This window comes from Peromyscus leucopus, chromosome 9 (assembly GCF_004664715.2).
Source record: "Peromyscus leucopus breed LL Stock chromosome 9, UCI_PerLeu_2.1, whole genome shotgun sequence".
Classification (NCBI taxonomy): Eukaryota; Metazoa; Chordata; class Mammalia; order Rodentia; family Cricetidae; genus Peromyscus; species Peromyscus leucopus.
This window is the reverse complement of record NC_051070.1, coordinates 3068681-3081091: the sequence shown is the minus strand read 5'-3', so window position 1 is coordinate 3081091 and position 12411 is coordinate 3068681. Positions and strand designations below refer to the sequence as shown.

Below are 12411 nucleotides of genomic sequence, written 5' to 3'. Positions count from 1 at the left end.
ATAGGCTGGGGAGATCTCTCTATATGAGCACTTGAGTTTGATCCCAGCACCCACATAAAATCCTGAGCATGGTGGTATATGCTTGTAATTGCAGGGTCAGGAAGACAGACACAGGACGATCCCAAGGCTTCACTGGCTAGTCAGCGCAGACTGATCAGCAAGTCCCGTGTACCAGTGAAAGATCTGTATCTGAAAAAAAAAAAAAAAAGCTGACAGCCCTGATGAATGACACTTGAGGTTGCTTTCCAGTCTCTACTTGCAAGTGGGATACACAAGTGCACCCACACACATGCACACGCACGTGTGCGCTCACACACACACACACACACACACACACACACACACACACACAGAGAGAGAGAGAGAGAGAGAGAGAGAGAGAGAATCAAACCCCTGTCCCTTACAGGTCACTGCAGATGTCTTTAAGGCTTCCCATGACTAAATATCAACAATCTACGGAACATTCATTCAGACATGCATTGCATCATTCCTTTAATGGAAACTTACTAGTAGCCAGCTGTCTAAGGGGCTGACGTAGGACAGACTGTACCTCTGTGGCCTTGCAGTGAGGACTGAATGTCAGGTGTGAATCTAGGAGTCTAAAGGACTCAGATGTCACCTGGAGGAGGTCTGGATCCTTGTTCCCCCTGTCTTCCTGCAAACATCCAGTAACAGAAAAACCACAGGGCTGCCCGGCATGACCTTGGTGATTGGCCAGTGCCTGTGAGTCAGCCTTGCAGTCAGGCTTGCCTTTGGACACTCAGGCAGTCGACTGCCTTATCCCTGTGGGCATCCTGACTTCGTGCACGTACGTTACCATGAACTATGAGTGTAGTGACAGCAGTTATTCAAATAAGGGACACTGTGCAGACTTATCGTATCTAACTGTAGTTCAGACATCAGCAGGGAGTCCAGATCAAGGTGTAATGAAAGCACTTGGGAATGTGTTCTGTAACCAAGACCCATGTGGTCTTGATTCTTGAATTTTGTCAATGACCTGGCATCCTCACTGGTTATCATATCTTTTAGTTCAGGAGCTAAAGAATGTGTGTGTGTGTGTGTGTGTGTGTGTGTGTGTGTGTGTGTGTGATGATCTTGCTAGGTAATCAGGCTGGCCTCCACCCTACTTTATAGCCTTGGACTAGCCTTGAACTCACTATGTAGCCTAGGCTGGCCTTCAACTCATAATCCTTCTGCCTTAGCTTTTTGAGTGCTAGGATTGCAGATGTGCTCTATATCTGGACACATCTGTATTTTTGTCACTTGACACTGGAAAAGAAGAGAATCCTCTCTCTCTCTCTCTCTCTCTCCCTCTCTCTCTCTGAGAACAAGGACATTTTTCTTAACTATAGCAGAAGTTAGAGGATTTTATAATAATGATGGTAGGCTGTTACCTAACTAATTTTCCATTGATGCATTTATAATTGTTTTCCCCTTGATTCAGAATCTGCTCTTTATTTAGCTGACATGTCTTTTTATTTTCCCTTAATTAGGACCGGTTCATCAGCCTGGTTTTTCTTTTTCCTTTAATGCTACTGGCATTTGTGGTGGTAATCTAATTGTACTGAAATATTATTTTGATTGTATGTTAATAAATAAAGTTGCCCCGGGGGTCAGAGCTATTAGAGCCATAGCAAGAGTGTGGCGGTGGTGGCACACGCCTCTAATCCCATAGATCTCTGTGTGTTCAGGGATACAGCCAGCATTGGAGACATATGCCTTTAAGACCTAGGGGGCTGTACATACAGATAGTGACGAGGCAGTCACGTGTTTGGGTTTACAACCAATGAGAAGGCAGAACAACATACTATAAATAGACGAACAGACAGGAAATAGGTCTCTTTCGGGAAGCTGGGACACCGCAGGCAGAAGGGTGAGATTTTAGCTCTGAGCTCTGACCTCTCGGCTTTCTCTTTTGCATTGTTTCTGTGTTTCTTATTTAATAAGACGGTTGGTTACATCAACAGGCATTTTTGCAAAATATAGGCTGTTGCTTTGTAAAGTGTCTTCCCATCTCAGCTCTACCTCTCATGACTGCAATCTGCTTGCTTCTTGATCAGAACTGGGTTGCTCACTTGGGGCATGATTTCTGCCTAAATGATACCGTTCCTTTATGCAGGGCATGGCATCAGGAGGCTAGAGGACTGTCCCACCACTGCTGATTGCTCAGTTCATCGGTGCCCCCAGGGTCTCCCCACTACAGAGTTCTCTTTTTCCTTCATTCAATTAATATGTTGCCAGGAGGACTTTAAGAATCCATCAGGGGAATGAGAGAGCAAGTGAGGAAATACGAGAATGAGAGAGGGTGCGGGAACCCGAGTTTGAAGTTAATCTACATTGGGATGTAGCTCAATATTGGAGGGTTTTCTTAGCATGCAAAAGGCCCTGGGTTCAAGTTCTATCATCACAAAGAGGTGCTAAGTAATGAAAAGAACACAACCAGCAATTCTTGGGTTGTTTGTTTTTTGGGTTTTGTTTGTTTTTTTTGGTGTTTTGAGACAGGATTTCTCTGTGTAACAGCCCTGGCTGTCATGGAACTCACTCTGTAGACCAGGTTAGCCTCAAATTCACAGAGATCTGCCTGCCTCTGCCTCCAAGTGCTGGGATTAAAGGTATGCACCACCACCACCTGGCATTAGCAATTCTTAAGCTAATGTGTTGGTATATGTCTGTAATCTCAGGAGGCTGAGGCAGGAGGATTGCCATGAGACAGAGACAGGCTTTATAGTAAGATCATATCTCAAAAAAAAAAAAAGCTGGGTATGTGTCTTAGTCATTGTTCTATTGCTATGAAGAGATAGTGTGGTGGTTTGAATGAAAATCCGCCCCCAGACCTATAAGAAGTGGCACTATTAGGAGGTGTGGCCTTGCTGGAGGAGGTATGACCTTGTTGGAGGAAGTGTGTCACTGAGGTGGACTCTGAGGTCTCAGATGCTCAAGCCGTGCCCAGCGTGGCAGTCTGTTACTGCTACCCATGGATCCAGATGTAGAGCTCTCAGCTGCCTCTCCAGGACCTCTCCCTGCTTGCCACCATGCTTACTGCCATGACAATAATGGAGTATACCTCTGAACTGTAAGCCATCCCCAATTAAGTGTTTTCCTTTATAAGAGTTACTGTGGGGTGTGTGGAGATACACACCTTTAATCCCGGCACTTGGGAGACAGAGGCAGGTGGATCTCTGTGAGTTCAAGCCAGCCTGTTCTATAAGGTGAATTCTAGGACAGCTAAAAAACCACAGAGAAAACATGTCTCAAACAACAACAACAACAAAAGAGTTGCCATGGTCATGGTGTCTTTTCACAGGTTTCAATAGAAACCCTAAGACAGACACCATAACCAAGGCAACTCATACTAAAAGAAAGCATTTAATTGGGAACTTGTTACAGTTTCAGAAGTTTAGTCCATTATCAGCATAGTGGAAAGCATGGTGGCATGCAGGCAGTTGCTGCAGCCGTAACTGAGAGCTACATCCTGATCCGTAGGTAGAGAAAGAGAGACACTGGGCTTGGCATGGGCCAAGAAATGAGCTATTTGTTTTACTGTAAGGTATTTTTTCTAATTCTCAGTCTCTCTCATTTTAACACTAAACATCTTGTGGTTTAGGCCATATGCAATAAAATGTTTCAATGATCATTATGCTATCCTTCAATTTTAGTATTTTTTATATTTGTGCATGTGTGTATGTATTATATGTGGAGGTCAGAGGACACCTTCTGGGAATCACTTCTCTGTGGAATTCTGGGGGTCAGGTTCAGGTTGTCAAGTTCAATGGTAAGCACTCCTACCCCCAAGCCATCTCACTGGACCACTTTTTATCTATCTATCTATCTATCTATCTATCTATCTATCTATCTATCTATCTCTCTGTCTATCTATCATCTATCTCCCTCCCTTCCTATCCATTGATTGATTGGGACAAGGTCTTACTATGTAGTCCAGGCTAGCCTGGGACTCAATCCTCCCACTACAGCTCCTGGAATGCTGGGATTGCAGAAGTGTGTCACCATTCATATGTCGGTTTGTTTTCAAAGCCTACATCCAAGTCACAGAAAGTGATCTGTGATGTTAAGGAGCCACTTGGCAGGGTAACCAGAGACAAGAGCAAAGACGGAGAAGCCATGGTCTCCTGACCTAAACTGAACTCCTCTCTCAGGTCCAACCATCCAAAGAAAACAGTTCCTATTGAGTCAGGCGGACCTCTGTAAGTTTGAGACCAGCCTGGTCTACATGGTGAGTTTCAGGACAGCCAGACCTACATAGTGAGACCCTGTCTCAAAACAACAACAACATTGTTCTAAGGGGACATAAGTGTAATACCTTCCTGCATTCTACTTGCTTTATATTCACGCCTCTCACCTCTCATCAAAGAAGTCTCAATTTGCAGTAGACAGTCAATTACAGAAAGCCAGAGCTGGTCAAAATGTAGAAAATGACTGATCATGTATCCAGCCCCAAAGGAGGCTCAGGGAGCTGGGGGGAGGGGCAGGAACACTTAAGGAGCCGGAGTCTGCTGTGAGATTGTGCCTTCTAGAAATGACGGGGAAGCTTCACTCATGATGTGTCAACAACATGGCTGCCTAAAGCCGATGTGACAAGGACAACACTAATAAGCATCCTGACAGAGGGAGAATTAGTCTCCCCCCGGGGTGAGCCCCTATGTGGTTATCCAATATCAAGTGGTCGGCTCTGAAATCACCTATGTATAAGCAACAGTAAACGGATGCAGCAGGTTGTATTTACATATTTATGCATATATGTAATAATAATGAAAAAGGTCATAGGCTTTAGAATAGGTAAAGGGGGGCTGACGTGGTTTGAAAAAGGATGTCCCCTATAGCCCCAGTTAAATGCTTTCCTTTATGAGAGTTGCTGTGGCCATGGAGTGTCTTCACGGCAAAAGAACACTGACTAAGACGGAGGTATTGGGGGGCAGGGGTTAAAGGGAACGGGAGAGGACCCTGGAGGGGTTGGAGGGAGGGAAGGGAAGGGGAGAAATGATATAATTGTATTCTAATTAAAATAAAACATTATTATAAGGGAAAAAAAGATAATTGTTCTAAGCCAGAAACTAAGAGCTAGCTATCATCAGCTGCTTAGCAGGATAAGAAACCTGGGTTCTCTGGAAGGACGTAGGTCTAGGAAAGTGTGTGATCTGAGGCCCTGGGGAGACAGACAGCACGGGCTGCCGCCGCCCTGTCCATCAAGGTCATATCCATGGTGATGCCATGGCCCTCACTTCTCAGCATTGCCCTCAACACGTTGCTCTCATTATCTCTACACCCTTGTGGCCGTTTGGAGAATCGGAAACTGTGATGATGAGGTCAACTCTGCTCCAGGTGACAAGTAGCTATATGGCTAGGACCTGTATTCCTCCAGCACTGATTGATTGGCTCTCTCAGGCCCCTTCCAGCACTGACTGGCTCTCTCAGGCCTCTCCAGCACTGACCGGCTCTCTCAGGCCCCTCCAGTGCTGATTGGCTCTCTCAGACCCCTTCCAGCGCTGATTGGCTCTCTCAGGCCCCTCCAGTGCTGATTGGCTCTCTCAGGCCTCTCCAGCGCTGATTGGCTCTCTCAGGCCCCCTCCCTTTCTGCAGCATTCTGAGTCTCCCTGATTGTTAAGCAGATCCAAGCAATGCCACATTCCCTGCTTGTGCCTGGCTCTGTACTTCCCGTGGCCTTTCTAGGTCCACCTGCCCGGCTCCAGCTGGCTGGCTGCTGTCCCAGGAGACTGGTTTGCCTGGCTGACCAAAGAGCCCCTTGTTCTCTTGGCTTTCTGCTGACTTCAGCCACTGGGATGTAGGAGACCCTCAGAATTGGGTGCCCACTCATTTGCCTCCACTAAAGACATCACCTACAGTATCAGTTGTTCTCTGTGACCACGCCTAACTCCATATGTATTAGTCAGGGTTCAACAGAGAAACAACGGAACTAATAGGGGATTAGTAGACTGGCTCAAAGGCTGTGGTTCCAGCTAGTCCCATGACGGCTGTCTCCTGACAGAAAGTCCAAGAATCCAATAGTTATTTGGCCCATGAGGCTGGATGTCTCAGCTGGTCTTCAATATATACTGGAATCCCAAAGAAGTAGGCTCTAATGCCAGTCAAGGAATGGACTTGCCAGTAACAGAGAGGGCAAACAGGCAAAGAGCGAGAACATCCTTCTCCCATGGCCTTTATATAAGTGGTCACCAGAAACTGTGGCCCAGACTAAAGGTGGATCTTCCCACTTCAAATGATCCAATCAAGAAAAATTCCTCATAGATGTACCCAGCTGCTGTGGGATGGTCTGTATGTCAAATTGCTCTGATTGGTCAATAAATAAAACACTGATTGGCCAGTGGCCAGGCAGGAAGTAGGTGGGACAAGGAGAGAGAAGAATTCTGGGAAGCAGAAGGCAGAGGCAGAGAGACACTGCCAGCCACCGCCAGGACAAGCAGCATGTGAAGATGCTGGTAAGCCACCAGCCATGTGGCATGGTATAGATTTATGGAAATGGATTAATTTAAGCTATAAGAACAGTTAGCAAGAAGCCTGCCACAACCATACAGTTTGTATGCAATATAAGTCTCTGTGTTTACTTGGTTGGGTCTGAGCAGCTGTGGGACTGGCGGGTGACAGAGATTTGTCCTGACTGTGGGCAAGGCAGGAAAACTCTAGTTACACCCAGCAGTTTGGGCTTTAGTTAATTTCAAATGTAATCAAGTTGACAACCGAGAGCAGCCGTCACGCCGTACCTACGCTGTGCATGGGAGAGCCTTCCTAAGGCTCGGGTGCTCCCACAGTGCCAGCAGCACCTTTCAAGTTCTGCAAGGAAAAGCTCATCCCAGCACATCCCCTAAGGAAGATGTGAGTCAGGACCTAGAGCTGGTGACTGGGCTCTTGGCTTTGACTCCTAAACACAAGCAGGCACACAAAGGTCTCAGACATTTGATGAAATGTTTGTTTGGAAAATATGCTAGGAACAAGCACATCAGAACAGATGTAAAAAGTCAGTTTGTGGGAAACAATCTATACAGGAAAAAAATAGTATCTGTTATAAGATGTGGCAATCATGAAATATTGCCGGGTATTGTAACAAACAGCAATTCACATTAATTCATTTATTGTGTGTGATTTTTTTCTTTTTCTTTCTTTTCTTTTCTTTTTGAGACAGGATCCTGATATATCACCCTAGATGGTCTGGAATTCACTTTGTAGCCTAGACTGGCCTTGAACTTGAGATCTTCCTGCCTCTGTCTCCCAAATAACTAAATTATCTATTCCTCCCTGTCTGCCTGTCTATCAGTCTATCTATCTCTTTGCCTGTCCATGCTGTGGAATGTTCTCTATGTCAAATGTGTTGCTCTGATTGGTCAATAAATAAAACACTGATTGGCTAGTCGCAAGGCAGGAAGTATAGGCGGGACAAGCAGAGAAGAGAATTCTGGAAAGTGGAAGGCTGAGGCAGAGAGACACTGCCAGCTGCTGCCATGACAAGGGAGATGTAAGGTACCGGTAAGTCACGAGCCATGTGGCAAAGTATAGATTAATAGAAATGGGTTAATTTAAGATATGGGAATAGTTAGCAAGAAGCCTGAGCCATTAGGCCAAACAGTTTAAATAATACAAGTGTCTGTGTGTTTATTTTATAAGTGGGCTGTCGGACTGCCGGGGCTTGGCGGGACCTGGAGAGAAAAAACTCTAGCTACATGACCATCTATTTATCTAGGGTTTTATAGGCCAGGCTAGCCTCAAACTAGATATATAGATAGATGAAGATGGCTTTGAGGCTCTGACCTCTTGCCACCACCTTGCAAGGCTGGCATTATAGGTGAGCACCACCATACCCAGTTTTCAAGTCAGAGCGGAAAAGACCCTTTAAAGACATGGTGGCAGAAATAAACATCTGTGAGAAAGCCTGAAACACAGTTGAGGCAATCTCAGCAAAACAGAGCACAGGAACTAGAAGACAAGATGCAGGGTAAGCGTGTCGGAGGCTGGTCAGGGAGAGCTAACACTGAAATAAGACTTCTGTAGTGAGCAGCGGAATGGAAGGGAGGAAATTAAAACTAAAATACATCACAATTTCTTATACTTGAAGGACACGTGTTCTCCATTTGCACGTCTCCATGAACGTCTGGCATAATAGATCACATCACCATGAAATTTCAAATTATAGGTTGAGCGTCTCTAATCCAAAACCTCAACTCTAAAATGCTTAAATATCTGAAAATTCCTGGCTGGTGATACAAGGCCGCAAGTGGAAAATTCCACACCTGACTTCATGTGGCAGGTAGCAGTCAAAATGCAAATGTATAAAATACTGTGTATCGACTTTCAGAGACTGGAGATGGCTATCTATGGAGCTGAGCATGATGATGTATACCTTTGATCTCCTCACTCAAGAGGCAGAGACAGGTGGATCTCTGTGAGCTCCAGGCTAGCCTGGTCTATATAGTGAGACCCCATCTCAAAAATAAATAAATATACTTACTTTCAGATTGTGTGCATAAGTTGTATAAGAAACATAAAGGAATTCCCAACCCAAGATACCTCATTTTATATACACAAATTCTCCATATTGATAAAAAGTAGTCCTCAAATCTGTTTCTAAATTTAAATAAAACAGATTATTAGAATCTCAAGCATTGGGACTGGAGAGATGGCTCAGTGGTTGAGAGCACTAGCTGCTCTTCCAGAGGATCTGGGTTCAATTTCCAGCTCCTACACAGCAGCTTACAACTGTCTGTAACTCCAGTTCCAGGGGGTCTGACACCCTCACACAGACACACATGCAGGCAAAACACCAATACACATAAAATTAAAAAATTAAAAAAAAAAAAGAATTTCCAGCATTTTGGATAAAGGATAAACAACCTGTAACAGATCCAAAGGATGCTCTTACATGTTTCTAGGGAGAAAATGGTTCCCATATGTAATGATTAATCTTCACTGCTAGCATACTTCTGGGTGTGTCCACGAGAGTGTTTCCAGAAACCGTTAACCGGGGAAGAACCTACCAGGATGTCGGCGCCACCCCTTGAGCTGAGTCCTGCACTGAGTAAAGAGGAAAAAGCCCCCTGAACATCAGAGTTTATCCCTCACGGCTTCCTGACTGTGGACACCATGTGAGCAGCCGCCTAAGATTGCTGCTGTCCTGCCTTCCATCACGGTGGACGGTTCTTTCAGACTGTGAGCCAAAAACGAACCTTTCTTCGAATGTGTTGCCTTTTGTCAGGTGTTTTGTTGAAGCAATGGGTAACATATAAATACTAAATACTGAGACTGGCATGGGCTTTTACAGCGCTATCGGAAGCTGAAAGACGAGGAAGGGTGCTCTCAAAATTCCCAAGAGAGAACCACCTCCAGCTGGAATTCTGTACTCAGTCCCAAGTGTCAATCAAACAGAGGAGGAATCTGAACACATTTTCAGACTTGAAAAGTCCAAGAAGGACAAAAGGTAAAGATAGGATTCAGAGCAGAAAAGCAAAGGCAATGCCAAGGTCATTTCTAAAGGTCTTTTCTGGAACAATGAAATATGTTCCTAGATTGGCATCTTGTAGAAGGTTCTGGAAAAAAACTTCAAGATATTGAAACCAACAAAACTTTTTGGTAGATAATGTATAATATTTATAATAGTATAATAGTGGTTCCTTACTATTCTCTGACCTCTTGCTCGTCTTACTTTTGTTAGCATTTATCAATAACCACGACTGTTTCTGTATTTGCTGGTTCATCGGGCCTACATCAATGCCTGGAATACAGCAATATCTGTTGAATGGAAATGAATGGGTAAGACATTAGTGAAATGATGCAGAACCCGACATGTGGGAAATGCTTTACAACTGAGAGTCTCTTTGCTCAGAATCCCCCATTCAGTAAATGCCATTGGTGTCCTGTGCCCCTTGGTGCCATCCTGAGGAAGAGCAGTTCTACCCTTGCTGGAATCCCTGGACTAGTCAAGCACACTTCCACCAATCTCAAGATCGAAACTTCTAGAATATAAATCCTTAGTGTCTAACAAGGCCTTCTGATGTGTAAGCATGAAAAATTCCTGAGAGGTCTGACATTTAAAAAAAAAAAAAAAAAAAGGTTGTTACTGTTAACCACAGTGTACTCTCCTGCCATCTTGTGGCCATGATGGAACACTCCCAGATAAACATTTGACCTCCGTCAAAACTTAGGGGCAACTGGGGTTGCTCTGGTCATTGGAGCTGCCCAGCCTCTTAATCTCCCATTATACAGAAATTGGAAGCCATCTAGATGACTGTTTTGTTTGATTGCATCTGTAGAGGCCAGATGAAAAAAATGCCTAAGGCCACCTCTCTAGCACGGTTACCACTATTCACTCAATCATGGTTGAACCCCAAGCAGTTGGTCTGAGTGCTCATCAAGTGCCTTAAAATCTGTCAAAGCAGGCAAGGGTGCATCCACTTTGCACCCCCATGTACTAAACCACATTTAGTATACAGTAAGTATACTAAGTATATAAAATGCTATGTATTTGTTGGTTATTGATGTAACCAACCTTCTTATTAAATAAGAAACACAGAAACAATGGAAAAGAGAAAGCCGAGAGGTCAGAGCTCAGAGCCAAAATCTCACCCTTCCGCCTGCGGTGTCCCAGCCTCCCGAATGAGAGCCTCTATTTCCTGTCCTGTTCGTCTATTTAAAGAGACAGAACAAGCCACAGCTATCTCACCTCACCAGTTCCTCAGCTGGTCCTGTTTCATCAGACTGGAAGCTTCTGTGTCCTCATCCCAATAGCTCTCAGCTGAACTGTGTTGCTCCAAAGCCTGAAAGCTTAACCAGCCAAATGCTTCTAGTTTCTGGGTCTCACGCCCTATATATCTTTTTGCTTTATATCACCACTCCCTGGGATTAAAGGCTGGCTTTCTGGGATTAAAAGCGTGTGCCACCACCGACACACTCTTGCTATGGCTCTAATAGCTCTGACCCCCGGGCAACTTTATTTATTAACATACAATCAAAATCACATTTCAGTGTAATTAGATTACCACCACAGTTGGTGAAGAAATAGACCAATGACCAGGTTGTGTTGTGTACCTACTATATGCAAAACCAATGACAGCTTGTATCGAGTACCTACTACGTGCAAAACCGATGCACTTTCTACACTCAGTTTCATTTCATTCAAGCAATCAGCTCATCTCCATCCAGGGAACCTCTCAGTCCTGGATGAACAGGGAGGGTTGGTCCTTGTAATTGAAAAATTTGCAACATCTCTCTGAGGGCAACACTTCCAGGTAACCCATATTTCTGACGAGAACGGTAATCACTTGCTCCCTGGGTTAGTTACGCTCCTCGTTGCTACGACCTGACAAGCCGAGCTTCAGGGATTAGGGCTCCCGGTGCTGGCGTACAGTCGCCGTGGGGGAGGTCACAACTCATAAGAAGCAAATGGACCTTAAGTTGAACCCCTGGCTTCTACAGTGTTAGCTGTGGCCGCTCTTCCATACTGTCCCTGGAGCACAAATGTGGAGTCTCATAGACATGTCTCCTTCTGGCTGAAGGTCTTACAAGTAGGTTCTCTGATCCCATGACTGTGAAGGCACAAAGAGAACCAGAAGTGTCTTCTAGTCCTTTCCGAAGAAACTTGTTAAGCAAATAACTGAATAATGGTGGTGGAGAAAAAAGAAGAAAAGGAGGGGGTTAGAGAGGGAGGGAAGAGGGGAGGGGAGGAGAGAGGGAGTGGGGGGAGAAGGAAGACAACATCTCTCTGTAGGGCAAACATGCTCCCTCACACACATTGCTTAACCACCACCTGCCTCAGCCTCCTCAGGGGCAGCCAGGGGATGCTGATTGCTTCCTTTGACAGCAGCTCTGTGTACGAAAACACTCAGAGCCCCTAGGATGGCCAACCTGAAAGTCCTAATGTCTGTCTCTCGTCTCCCATACCCAGTCCATCAGAGACTGGACATCCAGTCCACAATCCTTTGGCCTTATCCACCTCCAGAGCGTCCCCAGCAGCCCCTGCTCACCACCTCACTGGTCTGAATCGCCCTTCTGTCTGTCATGAGGGATCCCGATTCAATGCTTGACCTCTGTCTGCTGGTTCTTCAGCTGGAGGGATCCCACCTCAGCACTGGCCAGTGTGTGGGACTCTTCATGAGAAGCTGGTGTCTTCACCACGACATATAAGGCTGTGACTGAATACACGGTCCCCCACCCTTAACCACTTCCCTCGCCCTCAGCCCTGTGTGGTGGCCTCCTGCAACTTCTCAAAGACCCTAGACATGTCCTCTTTCGGTATTCTGACGGCTGTGCCCTCTGTCCTGCTGCCCCCCCTCCCCCCCACGACGGCGATAGCGTCTGTTGCTAAAACACCTTCCCTCGGGGAGAAGTAAACACCCCCACCTCCTCCTCCTACCGCCCATTGACAACCAAAAGGTCATTGCACCAAGGTTCATT

At 45.5% G+C, this 12411-nt stretch overlaps 1 long non-coding RNA gene across 1 annotated transcript in view; it reads right to left on the bottom strand.

Annotated features, from left to right (window-relative positions):
- The window catches only part of LOC119088566, a 12250-nt gene extending 123 nt beyond the window's left edge, over positions 1-12127 (bottom strand). The window contains exons 1-2 of the long non-coding RNA XR_005092235.1: positions 11982-12127; positions 1-189 (exon numbers count right to left, since the gene is read on the bottom strand). The exon at positions 1-189 is cut by the window's left edge and continues 123 nt beyond it. This is a non-coding gene — a long non-coding RNA (uncharacterized LOC119088566). The remainder of the gene's footprint in view (positions 190-11981) is intronic.
- Between the last annotated feature and the right edge of the window lie 284 nt (positions 12128-12411).